The sequence below is a fragment of the Leptopilina heterotoma genome, unplaced genomic scaffold (assembly GCF_015476425.1).
Source record: "Leptopilina heterotoma isolate Lh14 unplaced genomic scaffold, ASM1547642v1 Lhet_19, whole genome shotgun sequence".
Classification (NCBI taxonomy): domain Eukaryota; kingdom Metazoa; phylum Arthropoda; class Insecta; order Hymenoptera; family Figitidae; genus Leptopilina; species Leptopilina heterotoma.
In genome coordinates, this window is record NW_025110908.1 from 2,725,237 (window position 1) to 2,739,073 (window position 13,837).

A 13,837-nucleotide genomic window follows, 5' to 3' on the forward strand; every position below is an offset into this window, starting at 1 on the left:
TCTTTTAAAAATTTTGTTCAATTACCTCCAATTTTATACTTTTGTATGTGTTCACTATTTTATTCGTCTGTAATTGTTTTCTAATTAATAGACATTTTTTCCTCATTGAAATATTTTCAGTGTCCATTTTCAATTGTTTGAGTTGCTTGTGTTTAAATATTAGTTCTTTAATTCTGTTTTTATTCAAATGAAATAATTCATAATGCTCATATTCTCCGTTAACGTAATTTAATATTTAATTGCAAATATCTCAATTTGGCAGTGAACGTAAATTAAATTAAATTATTATAAAAAAACAATAATTTACAAAAAGGTTTTAAAAACTAAAAGTGTATATTTTTTTTGAAGAAAAATTATTTTAATTAATTTATTTATAAAAATCAAAGTGTTGTTTTTATTTATGTTTTTTTACTTTTACTTTTAACTTTTTACGTCTATTAATTTAAGTTTTGCTCAATTTTCTCGTTCTGTAATGATGAATAAATAATTTTAATTTGCACAAAATTATAATAGATCTAACAAAACGCATAACGTATATTACAAAAGTAAAAATTAGTTTAAATGCGATCAATACCGAAAAAGTATTTTGCATTTTCGAGCAAAAAAAAATTGTAAAACCTATGAGATAGCGGTTCAATAAAAAATAAGACTGTACGAAGTGACTTTTTAGAAAAAAATATTACTATTGTTATTGATAAAAAAAATTAGTGTAGAAAAAGGAAAAAAAATGCAAAAGCCTGAAGTCATTAAAAGAAAACTTTATTTGCTTCAACACTATGTAGAATGAAAAGCAAAAAATCTTAACATATAAAATAATAGAAAAAATATTTAAAAAAATTTTTAGAATTCAAAATTAATCTAAACTTGGCTTATTGATTGCAATGAATGCTTTGCATTTTATAATACAATATTTATATATTTCTCTCACTATCTACTTAGAAAAGAAAAACGCCAAATAATAAGAGATTCGCATAGTGGAATCGAAAGTTGCCAAGTATTGTTTTTTGAACTATGAATTATTGGTTTGTGAGTCAATATTATTGACAACAAGAATTTTTGTGTTTCGAAACAATTTTAAGAAAAAAAAAACAAAAACGTTTTACAACTGTAATGAAAAATTAAACTTTAATTTAAGTTTTATTCAATAACATTTTGGAACAAGAAACAAGAAAAAGCTCAAAAAAAAATGTTTATCATTATTGTTATTGATAGTTATTGTTATTACACGATTATTATAAGAATTCAGTTTTAGGTGGATTGAAATAAAATCTGTAATTTCACATTTTAATTGAACAGCGTTTTTGTAATTTTTCCTTCTAACAATTAATCCGAATTAATAAAAACGAATCTTGAATTAATTCGAATTAATAGAAATTAATTTGGAATTATTTCAAATTAATAGAAATAAATCTGAATTTAGGGATGATTTGGTAAAAAAAAATAGCAAATGAACAGGAATTTATGAAATTTTAGAAAATTAAATTAATTACGTCTATCGAATATGCAGAGAAGTAAAGGTGAGAGTGGAAAGTATTTAGAGAGATTGAGTTGCAAAGAAAAATAGTAGAAAACCAGTTTCTGTTTATGGTGATCATAAAAGAAGATGGTATAAAATTATAAATAATAATTGTCCTGTGACGAAGAATAAACTTTTTAGTTTTGCCGTTGGTAAGAAATGTGTCAATATTGACGATCGGAGTACCGTAAAGTATGAGAATCTTCCTGGTCAAAGCACAACGAAACTCGGATGTTGTAACATCGATAAAATAACGTCAAATATAATAAACTGTTTTTTTTTTTTTTTAATTAACAATTTCATACACAAATTTTATGAATGAAAATTTTTCTTTTTCAAATCAGTGCAATTTTGGAGAAAATCGACGAATGTTTCAATGGCTTTTCAATTAAAAGTGATTTGTGCAATTTATTCGGTGAGTTGAATAAAAATTTAAAAAAAAATTTATAGATATAAAAAAAATTACAAAAATAATATTAAAAAAAAAACAGTTTTCAAATGTTCCTAAAGATTAGAACGTTCAATAAAACGACGATTTATTTTATATTTCGTTAAAATGTAGGATTTTGTTAGAAAATATTTTTTTGTTAATTTAGAAAAATAATTACTTTTCATTTTGAATTTTTTTATTTTTAATTTTATTCTAAGTAGTAATTTTTGAAAATAATTAAATAGAAAAAAATATTCATTCATTTAAACGTTAAAAACTAGGAAAATATTTTCGCAATAATTTTTTATGAACTTTTTTTAGTTGAAAAATAACTTTTTCGGAAAGTTCGTGAATTTTAAAACTTAGTAATTAATAAAAATTAATTCATAAATAAAAAATATTTTAAACTACAAACACAGAAAAAAAATTATTCAATACAAATAATCGATTACTCGTTTATTATCAAATAAATATTTCATTGATTAAAATTTTTATTTAATTTAATAATTATTTAATAATAATTTGTATTTAATTCTGTTTAATTAAAATAAATTATATTTGAATCAATAATTTTAGTAAGCAAATAATTTTTATTTGAGTCAAATAAATAATTATAATTTACTCAAATAAAAATTGCTTTATACAAGTATTTTTTTGTTAATTAAATTATGATTGATAGATAGACAAGTTGTCGTTGATTTAAATCAAATAAATTTTTTTCAGATGTAAAATTTTTAAAATTAAATTTTTTTAAATATTTAATTATTTTGCAATAATTTATCACTGAACCAAATTAATACTTGCTTGTAAAACGATTTGTTGACTACGTTTTTGCAGGTGGTTTTAATTATCACTCATATCGAAACTAATGTTAATTGACTTTCTTTAATTAAAACACTTTAACATACAATTGTTAATAATTTATTTGCAATTTTTCTATAAAAATTCTTCTTTACTATTAAACAAAGAATAAAATTTACGATTCCAAAATTATTATTACATTTAAAATATTAAATAACATATTTTTAATAACATTTTTCTTTTTTAAATTCGTGAGACAAAAATGCAAATTACTCCGTTAGTAATTTTGACTATAAAAATTACTTTTTTTATTTTTTATTATTAATTATTTAACAGATAAGTACTGACAATAATTTTTTTTTCTAAATGAAAGAATGTAGGAATTCCGTTGTTGCTAAGCTTTGTTGGATTTCGTTCACATAAAATAGAACTGTAGTCGGTTGTTTCTTTATTAACACATTTCGAACCTTTTCATTTGCACGACCTACTTCCGTTTCGAAATCCATATTATAGTTTTTTTTATTAAAAAAATATATTAAAAAAAAGTTATTACATTTATTATTATTAAATAGAAAAAAATTGAAAATAATTTTAAAACTGGTCTAGGTATTCAACTTTTTTTAATTTGTCTTCAAAAATTAATTTCGAAGTTCAAATTATTTTTGTAATTAACGAGAAAAAAGGTTTAACATTTTTTAACAGAAATTAAAAATAAACATTCAGATATGATTTATTAACTAATAACCATTTAATTGATTTAAATAAGAATTGTTGATATGAAAATTGATACAAATAATAATTATTTATTTTTTACACTGAAAGAATATTATTTGATTCAAATAACCCATTACTTGTTCATTATCAAATAAATATTTACTTGAATCAAATAATTTTTATTTAAATCAATTAAATATAGTATTTGCTTTAAATTCTAAAATTTTTGGTTCAAATACATTTTTTTTGAGTAAAATACAATTTTTTTGAGTAAAATAAAAATTATCTGATTAAAATACAAAATTATTTGATTCAAGTAAATATTTAGTTCAAATACTAAAATTTTTGGTTCAAATAAAATTTATTTGATGAAACTAGAAATTATTTGATTGAAGTAAATATTTACTTGATAATATATAGTCAAGTAGTTGTTATTTAAATTAAATAATTTTTTTTTCTGTGTAATGAACAAGTAATCGTTTATTTGAATGAAATAGATTTTTTTTTGTCAGTGCGGTTTCGAAAAAACTATATCTGAGTTTTTGTATTTTCACGGCGCCAAAAAGTATCTGCAGAAACGTGTCTTAAAGAAACTTTTAGGGAACTCATACACAGCAACTCTTATACCAAAAGCAGAAGGTTTTTATGGTTTTATGTTTTACGTGTTTGGCGTACCGATTAATTATTCCTCAATGGCTTCTTCCTTTAGGACACAAATGTTGTACCGATGGCAACGATCATAATTCTTCAAGAAACTTTTTTAGGCACTATCAATCCTCACTTTTTTTCTCCTGTAAAATGTTTCAATGTCTTAATTTTGAAAAATTCGGGTATTTATTTTTTTATACGATATTGAGTTCAATGAATAATAATAAAAATTACTTTGGTGAAATTCACAAAGTTTATAGTCAACAATTTAGAAAAAAACATTTTCTCTCATTTTTTCCAACAATTTAGAAGAAAGTTTTTAAATTTCTTTCTAAAAAAAATGTTTACACTATTTTTTTATCGACAACTTAAAAAAAATTTTGAAAGCATTAATATTATTTCCTGTACAAAAATGATTAATTTTTAACGTGAGTGAATTTTGATCATAAACGTTGCGTTCACAACGTTGTGAACATAGGTAACTGAAACGAAAATAATTCTTTTGAATATGAAAATGAAAAAAGATCCATTTTTTATATTATAAGGAAAATTCTATGAAGAATTTATATTTGCATCAGATGGTATATAATTTTAAAAAGTTCATCTTTGTTATTTAAATTTCATATTCGTCATGTTCTGTGAAAATCAAAAGACTTCTGCTTTCTTGACGTTCATTCATCGCAGGTGGAAGAAAGGGCCTTTTGTGACACTTGTACTGTGTATGTAAATAAGGGAGATTCCACTGGGACTTGTTTTAACAACAGACATCAAGTTCATACATTAAAAAAATATATTCAATACCAAAAAAATTGTTTTTTACCAAAACTAAAATAAAATAAATAAATAAAAAAATTTTAGTTCATTATTTAGGTCTTAAATTTTTCTACACTGGAAAAGAAAAAATTTAATTCAAATAAATATTATTGGTCTATTATCAAATAAATATTTACTTGAATCAAATAAATGTTTACTTGAATCAAATAAATATTTACTTGAATCAAATAATTTTTATTTAAATTAAATTGTATTCGAAATAAATTGAATTTGAATCAATAATTCAGTATTAAAAAGAAAAAACCTTTTAATTATTGTAAATAAAATACTTAAATAAAAATTTTTTGATTCAAGTAATTTATTTGATAATATTCAACTTTTCGGTTATAAATAAAATATTTTCTTTTTCGCATTTTCTGTCGCGCGTTGTATTAAATAATTTAAATTTTGATTGCGCTGAGACTAAAATTATTGTCACTTTTCGTTATACATTAATTTAGAATAAATAAAAATTTATTTCCGAGTATTTTTATTTCTCGTTAAAATTGCGGCTTTTCTGACAGAATCACTTGATCCTTTATCGATTCGCCACATTCCTGTTTGTAGTGATGTGCAAAGAATGAAAATGTAAAGCTGATTTAACGTATAGGCGACTGAAACCAGTATTTTATTTTAATTGACAAATTTCCAACTAGATAAAAAATTCCTACATTGCTCTTAAACATTTATCAGTAAAGAAATATTGTCTGTTTTTTTCAGATAAATAAAAAATATAAAGAAATAAAAATAAAAAAAAAATTTGCAGAGAGAGAGAGAGAATAAATAAAAATATAAAATTTCAAAAAAATTTTCATTCTGTTAATAATTGTTATAATATCAAAAGCATTTGAAAACTAATAAATTAACAAAAAAATAAATAAAACTTAATGTAAAAATTAAAAAAAAAAAATTAATAATATAAATAAATTATTCCGGGAAAATTTGAATTATTAAATATATTAAAATTTGATTATTTTTTTATAGTTGTAATAATGTAAAAAGTCATTGTTTTTTCACTTATTTTCCGTGAAAACCGTACAAGTGAAACGGGAACCCTTGTTTACAATCAGATGATTCTGCATTCCAAAACGTGAATGCTATAAAAGATCCGATGCAATGTTTAAGACAAGTCAGTATAAATTTTATAGTCACATATCAGGTGTTAAAAAAAAATAAAAATCGAAAAAGAAAAATTACAATGGCATTGGCTCTTGAACCCACGAAAAGAATATTTTTATACCTTATACAAGCCTATTTTCTTCTAAAGTTGGAATTTTATCAAATCATTTATTTACAATTCTTACAATTATAGAATTTCAAATAAAAATTATTCTTTCTAATATTTGCAGCATTATTTAATTGAAAATAATGAAGAGAATTGTCTTATTTTACTTTTATTTATTTATTTATTCAAAAATAAGTTCCTAGGGCTAATGAGCCGACTTTATTAAATTTTTTATTTTTATTTTATTATATTTAATTTTATTTTTTTTATTTATTCTGTTTTCTATTTTATTTTGAATTTTTGATTTAATTCGAAATTAATGTTCATTTTTCATTTTCCAGTTTATAATTAGCACCTAGGAGAATTTACTCTCTTGTCTCTAGACAAAATATGTTCTGTTGGAATATTTATTGGTTTCGGAAATAATATTTATTTATGAAATTATAAATAAAAGTTATTTAAACATTTATAGGCGAATTTAGATACAATGAGTATAAATATATGTGATGTCATCAGACTTTGGTATGTACACGGATTGCGTGATTCGCATATGAAACTCGTTACAACGCTATGGCAAACGACTTACTTCTTTGCCATATCCGGTCAACGCCGCCACCGGAAATCACGATGTTGAGGGACTCTTTGGATTGTTATGGAGCTTCCAATAACCATTCGCCTCTATAGAATTTTTCGCTTAATTCAATTTCACTCTTTTGTATTCTTCTTTAAACATTAACGGGATAACTGCCAATAATAACCAACCAACCAACTAATTAACTAACTAAAAAACTAATTAACGAACTAACTAATTAATTAACCAACTAAAAAACTAATTAACGAACTAACGAGTCATAATGAATTATTGTTACAATTATTTTATTTTTTATAATAATTGTATATTAATTATTATACAAACTAAAATATAATAAAAAATATACAATCACATTTAAAGAAATCGAAAAATATTAACGTTATTTATTTTCCTAATTATTATTATTATATATACAGTAAACAATCGCAGAAACGTCATATTTACGTAACTGTAACAATTTGTGACATTCTTGTAAAACCGTTATGCAATTGTGACATAAAGCCTTGGGTTGTCTGCTGATGTACAATAATAACACTATTAATAATTTATTTATTTTTTCTTTTTTGTTTACAATGTTTCGTTTTCTGAGTTAATATTTAATTACAAGAAAATTACTTTTTAAAGTAAAGAAAAAGTAAATAAGTAATCAGAGTCCTGCGACTAATAAAATAATGGCAATAATAATTGAATTATAATATTCATTTTGAAAAGAATTTTGATTCAAATAACCGATTACTTGTCTATTTTAAAAAAAAATAAATACTTGAATCAAATAATTTTTAAGTATTTTATTTACAATAAATAAATTTTTTGTTTTTTTTCAAATTTTTGTTTCGAATACTGAAATTATCGAAATAAATTGTATACTTGAATTAATAAGTTCAGTATATGGAGCAAATAGCATTTAATTTACTTTATAAAAGACAAATAATTATTTACTTGAATAAAATACATTTTTCTTCATTTGTAATTATTTCTACAAAAATTGCTAATTTTTTTTTTTTTTATAAATAAAACTTTGAGAAATAAGATCACTCCGAGTCGAAAGACTCGGAGTGATCGAAAGTTTTATCAATAATTAAGACAACCGAGTGAGAAAATTATAAAACAATTACTAAATTTTATTCAATAAAATTTTAATTAAATTTAATTCAATTTAAATTAAGTTAAAATTGTATTGAATACAATTTTATTAAAATTTTATTGAATAAAATTTAATTGAAATTTTATTGAATACAATTTGATTAAAATTGTATTGAATAAATTTTAATTAAAATTTTATTGAATAAAATTCAATTAAAATTTTATTGAATAAAAATGAGCGAAAATGGATTAAACAAGAGGTGTTGAAAAGAAAACCGAAAAAACAATAAAAAAAAATGTTGATCTGTTTAAAGAAGAAACTGACAAGTGGTGGGACCCAATAGAAGAAGCTAAGAAATATGAGGCATCCTCCCCTCTTAAAATGCGTCGCGACGTCCACGTCCTTTACTTTACGTCTTCAGTTCAACGCCTACACCACCAGTTCTTCGATAAGTCTCTTCCTTTCAATATCGCCAGTGTCTTAGGATTAGTGTGATTATGAACATTTTTTTTTCTCCCATTCAAATTCAGCATGTCAACAGTAAATTAAACTTTTTATTTTCATCGCTTATTTGCAATTTTCTCCTCGCAGAATATATTTCTAATCAAGTTATTTTCTACTTTTGGATGCAGTGTGCGCGCATGGAAAATATTTTAAGTATTAAATTTACATTTTTAAATATTTATCAATTTTTACCTTCTTATTTATTTTTCGAATTTTATTTTCACTATTTTGACTGTTAACTATTTTCTAAAAACTAATTTTAAAAAATATTCTTTCCTCATTTTTTTTCGGAAAGAAAAATATTTTATTATCATCAATATTTTTGGGTAAAAAAGACTTTTTGGAAAAATTTCTTTCGAAAAAGTATTTTTTAAGTACAAATTTCATAGATATGACTGCGAATTAATTTATTTAAATTTGTTACGAAAAAAAGAACTATAGAAAAATGAAAAGTTTCTCTAGAATAAATCTTAACTAAATGAACTAAAAATTTTGCTAATATAGTGAAATTTAGTTCCAGGTAAATTTTTTTTTCGTGTAGTTTTTATTTGTTAAATTTGACAAATTTATTTAATATTTATTTTTTATTTATTTTATTTAATAGTGAACTTTAAATTAAATTCAATTTTCGTAATATTTATTTGTTAATATTTGAACATTTTTTGAATTAAAAAAGTAAGTCAAGAAGTAAAAAATATTAAATTAAATTCAATTTTTGTAATATTTATTTGTTAATATTTGAAGCTAATATTTGAACGTTTCTTGAATTAAAAAAGTAAGTTAAGAAATAAAAAAATATGGATAATTGTATATTTTTTTATTTCTACATTTTTAATAAAAGAAATCAATTTATTTGATTGTATTTGCTGATTCAATTAAATTGATTTTGCTGTCGAAGCTTATATATTTGAATGGACGCATGTTCATGCGTATATATACAAAATTACGTATTATCAGAAGTCAATGCACTTAGATTGTAGTCGACACTAATGTCTTTGAGTGCTCACTAAAAAATTAATGTTACCTGAAATATTATTTTATCAAATATCAATTTATTTTATTTAATTTCGAGTTAAATTTGACTTTTCTCCTTGATATGACATAAAGGGAAATAATATATTAAATTAATTCACTTAAATTGTATTTTTAATAAAATACATTCGCCTTTTAATAAAATTATGTTAAAATAATAAAATAGAAATAAATTCATAAAAATAAAAATTTGTTTAATAAAATCTTTCGAAAATAATCAAAACTAAACTGTTTTCAAAAGCACAAGATAGAAAATTTTGGTTTTTAGGAAAAAATAATTTCGTTTAAATTGTAATTAAAATTATAGTCATATTTATCAAAATTGAAATATTATTTTAACTATTTTTGTTTTTGAAAAAAAAATATTTAGAAAAAATAACAGCTATCGTGTTAAAATTGTGTAAAATAGATATCACTTTTAAGTGTTTAAAGCTATAAGATAGCAGAGCATTAGTCGATTTATCAAAGAATGTGTCTGATTTCTCACGATTCAATAAACTCTATAGATCATTTTCTTGACAAGTGGCCAATATATTTTTTTTCAACAATTACGTGAAAACCTGAAATAATATTTAGAATTTGTCTTAAAAAAATTTGTATTCCATTAATACGAATACGATAAAAAAACTGTTGATAAAACAAATTATTTTTCCTAAAAATATAATTGATTTTAATTGATTAATTAGTTTTTTTTCTACTTACAGTGTTATTAAACTTGGGAAGAACAGAAAAACTGGATGCTTCGAAGGCAAGATGTCGGCATAGCTGATGTTGTTCGAAATTCGGCTGTGTCACATCAAGCCAGCCGAATGTTCAGATTTCACCATAAAAATCTGCAAAATTTCGAAAAATCAATAATATTTTCCATTCTTCTGCTTGTGTCGAGACAAGAGAAAATTAAATAAAATACCTAATTGAGCGAAACATTTGTTTTTAAAATTTAAATTAAAACTTTTTAAGTACATGTTCAATGAGTTCGTGAATAGTTTTTGAATTATCCGGAAATAAGAAACTGATAAGTATTTCGTCGAGGATAGAAATATTTCGTTATGAATATTAAATTGTGCACGTAGGTAAGTAAATGTACGTAAACGTGAATGTACATACAGGTGAAATTTATATATTTATACAAATACGGTATTACAAGTGTCGTATATCATTATAATTATATGTAAAACGTCAAAAATATTCAAAATATGTATGTATTTTTATGTCAGATCTATTTTCTTTTATTTGGATAGCGAATTTTTTCGATTTATGTAAATAATTTATTTACTTAATATAAACGATAAACAAAAAAAACACTCCTTTATAAAAGAAATACTTACGAATCTATAGTTTGGAAAAAATATTCAATAAACAGTGTTTTTGACAACAGAAAATCAAAATTGAATATTTAGCAAAAATGGCAAAAAGTGACATAAACATAACCTAAAATTTTTGGAAAATAAGAAATTTTTTGTCGTGGAGCGTCAGTGTGTCAGTATAAAAATTAATTAAATAACGTAAATGTGACTGTCACGACAAATGTGTATTAAATATAATATAGGCATAAATTAAAATACAAAAATTTACTTTTGTAAACTTACTGTTTGCTATCTTCGTTTAAAAGGATCCGTAATTGTCCGTAATAGAGTGAAATTTGTTTGGAAAATACTCATTTGTTTCCAAAGATGACAATATCCTTCGTCTCTAATAGTAGTTGTAGTTTTATTGTAATTAATTTTCCAATAATGCGACATCCTTCGTCTTTAATTGTAGTCGTAGTTTTATTGTATTTTTGTAATTAATTAATTGTACGATTATTGTAATTTCTAACATCTGTCGCACTGCCTGTATTTGCAGGGAGTGCAATTAAATCCTGTTGGATTCAATGAATTAATACTTAATCAATATACAAAATAATGAGCTGGACTCTTCGCTCGAACTGCACACACTAATATCAGTCGAATAGCAGAAAGCAGTAACACTGATACCCGACTGGTATTAGTATTATCGCGTGTGGTGCGAGCGGTGTTCTACGGCGCACTTCAAGTGATACTTCAGTCATGCGCAGATGAGCAAAAATGGCGACCATAACCTTATTTCGGCGTCAGCAGCGCTGCAGTAGCACAGTTTGTTAGTTTTTATTTCTTGTTTCTTAACAATAAGTTTTTAATTGTTATTTGTAGAAAAGTTTTTCTTTCAGTGCAATAATTGAATCCTATTCTGAAATACGACCCGCAAAGAAGCTGGCAGATATTTGATTGGACATTTGGTGAGTGTTGTCAAAAAAGAAAAATTAACCATGCTAAGTAGGTATTGTTTTCAATAACGCGGTGTTTTAGTGTTTGAAAATGTTTGCCAATTCGTATTCTTTAATATAAACAATGATTTTCTGGCAATTCGAACTCATATTCGCGAAATGTACAAGAAAATACCGTATATTCTGAATTATTCCCGTTTCATTTATTTTCATGGATTTAAAGATTTTGTTAGATATATGTAACTACTATTTGCAACTATACGAAGTACGAACTTATAAACATATAGTAAAATAGAAATCTTTGCAAAAATGTGAATATAGTATAAAAAATCACCGCTAGAGTACTACACCGCACAGTAAAATACTCAATTTTCTGTAATGTTGCATATTATCAGAGTTGTTGAAAGAAAAATCGTTTTAAAAATAAGGACTGACAAACATTGTCATCAAACGTGACACTTTATCAGATACATCCAATTGTGATTTGTCTCCTACCCTTGAATACCTTGAATAAAACTAGTATGGTTATTGAATCCTCCAAATATTTTTCCAATTTTAATTATCTTTCATACTGTACTGAATTTGAATCTTTTGTCCAAATTTTGTAACATTATTTTTATTTTTCAGAATTTCAACTGTCGCCTAACCTAATCGTTGTTACACCTGGATCACATGGATTTTCCCACGAGCTTGTTAAATTCTTCTCAAAGTAAGTGCAGTCTACTAAATTTATACAGTAATATTGTTTAAGAAAGGAGATTTTATTAATATGACTCGATCCAAAATAAAAACACGTGAGTAAATAAGAAACACGTTTAATTGTAAAACAATTTAAACAATTTAAATACATTTAATAGTAATTACAGGTGATAAACAAATCACTATATCTATATATAATAGGAAAATCGCTATTATCCACTTAAAATACATGTTTAAATTAAAAAATACAAATTAAGCTAAATTGAAATCAAGAATAATTGATATTCTTTGATGACGATAATAAATCAGTTGCGAGAATAAGAAAAGGACGAAATAAGAAAATGTGAATGTAAATTCAAATAATTGGATCGAAAGTGTTTGCAAAAGCACCAGTGTTTGTGTGTAAATTGCGTGACATGTTTGCGTGACAAGTAGAAGCCTGAGTGACTAGAGTTATATTATAGCATTCAAGTCATCAATGCAACAGACACTATTGAGGACTCCGGTTGTAACTACCAGAGTTCTCATTTATATATTTTCTTCTTCTGTCCTCCACATAAAATAACTAGAGTCAAATCTTCTTAAATTATTTTTGAATAATTTTGTCAACATAATTAAATAATTTTGAAAAACTAATTTTTAGAATTCCCCCATCAAAAATTTTTAAAAATCAATTATTATCTTCAAAGAAAGGAAATTAAATTAAAAAATTTAATTATTTTCAAATTTTTTTATTAAAATTCAATTATTTAAAATTATTTAATTTGATAAAAGTGAAAATCTATTTTATCTTTATTCAAAACTTATTTAAAAATATATTTAAAAAACTAATTTTAAGAGTTTTTTTATTAGAATTTGTTAAAAATCAGTTATTTTCTTAAGACTGAAGTCCGCAACGTTTTTAAAAATGAAGACAAAGAAATAATTCGACAATTTATTTTATTTTGGCTTCAAATTATTGTTATTTTTGAGCAATTATTTTTTAAATAACAATTAATTTTTAAAAAATCTAAGCACTTGAAAATTAGAGATGAATATTTAACTTGAAAATTTTATTTTTTGATTTTTTGTTTTAGTTACAATTATTATAAAAAATTGCCTTTTTGTACAAATAATTCAAGTTTTGAAGAACATTCGCAAAATTATTAAAAAATATTTGATTAAGAGAAAGTTTAGTTAAAAATTGTAGAAAACAATTAAATTTTGGAAGGATTACATTTTGTACTTTATAGAATCAATTTCAGAAAGTTGGAAATCGATATTTAAAAAATTTTAATTCCTGTGTGCAAAAATAAATATGAAGTTTACTTTAAATATTTGTTTAACAAAAGTTTTTAGTATTTGCGATGTCGTTGATCGTGATTTAGGTAGAATTTTCATTTTTAATTTAAATGTTTAAATTTTATCAAGTTTGATTTAAAATTTATTTTTTTAGATTAAAAACTGATAAAATAAGGAATAGAATTCTTTTCTAATTTTTCTAAATGTCAGTTTTCAGCGTAGTTGTTAAATTTAACAGCAAAAATCGATTAAA

The 13,837-nt window shown here is 23.1% G+C and overlaps 1 long non-coding RNA gene across 1 annotated transcript; it reads right to left on the minus strand.

The window, feature by feature from the left end:
* Positions 1-9,721: 9,721 nt before the first annotated feature.
* LOC122500634 lies at positions 9,722-11,334 on the minus strand. The gene is made up of 3 exons (XR_006301495.1): positions 10,949-11,334; positions 10,062-10,192; positions 9,722-9,919 (listed from the first exon to the last, which is right to left on the minus strand). It is a non-coding gene; the product is annotated as an uncharacterized LOC122500634 (long non-coding RNA).
* Positions 11,335-13,837: the final 2,503 nt, after the last annotated feature.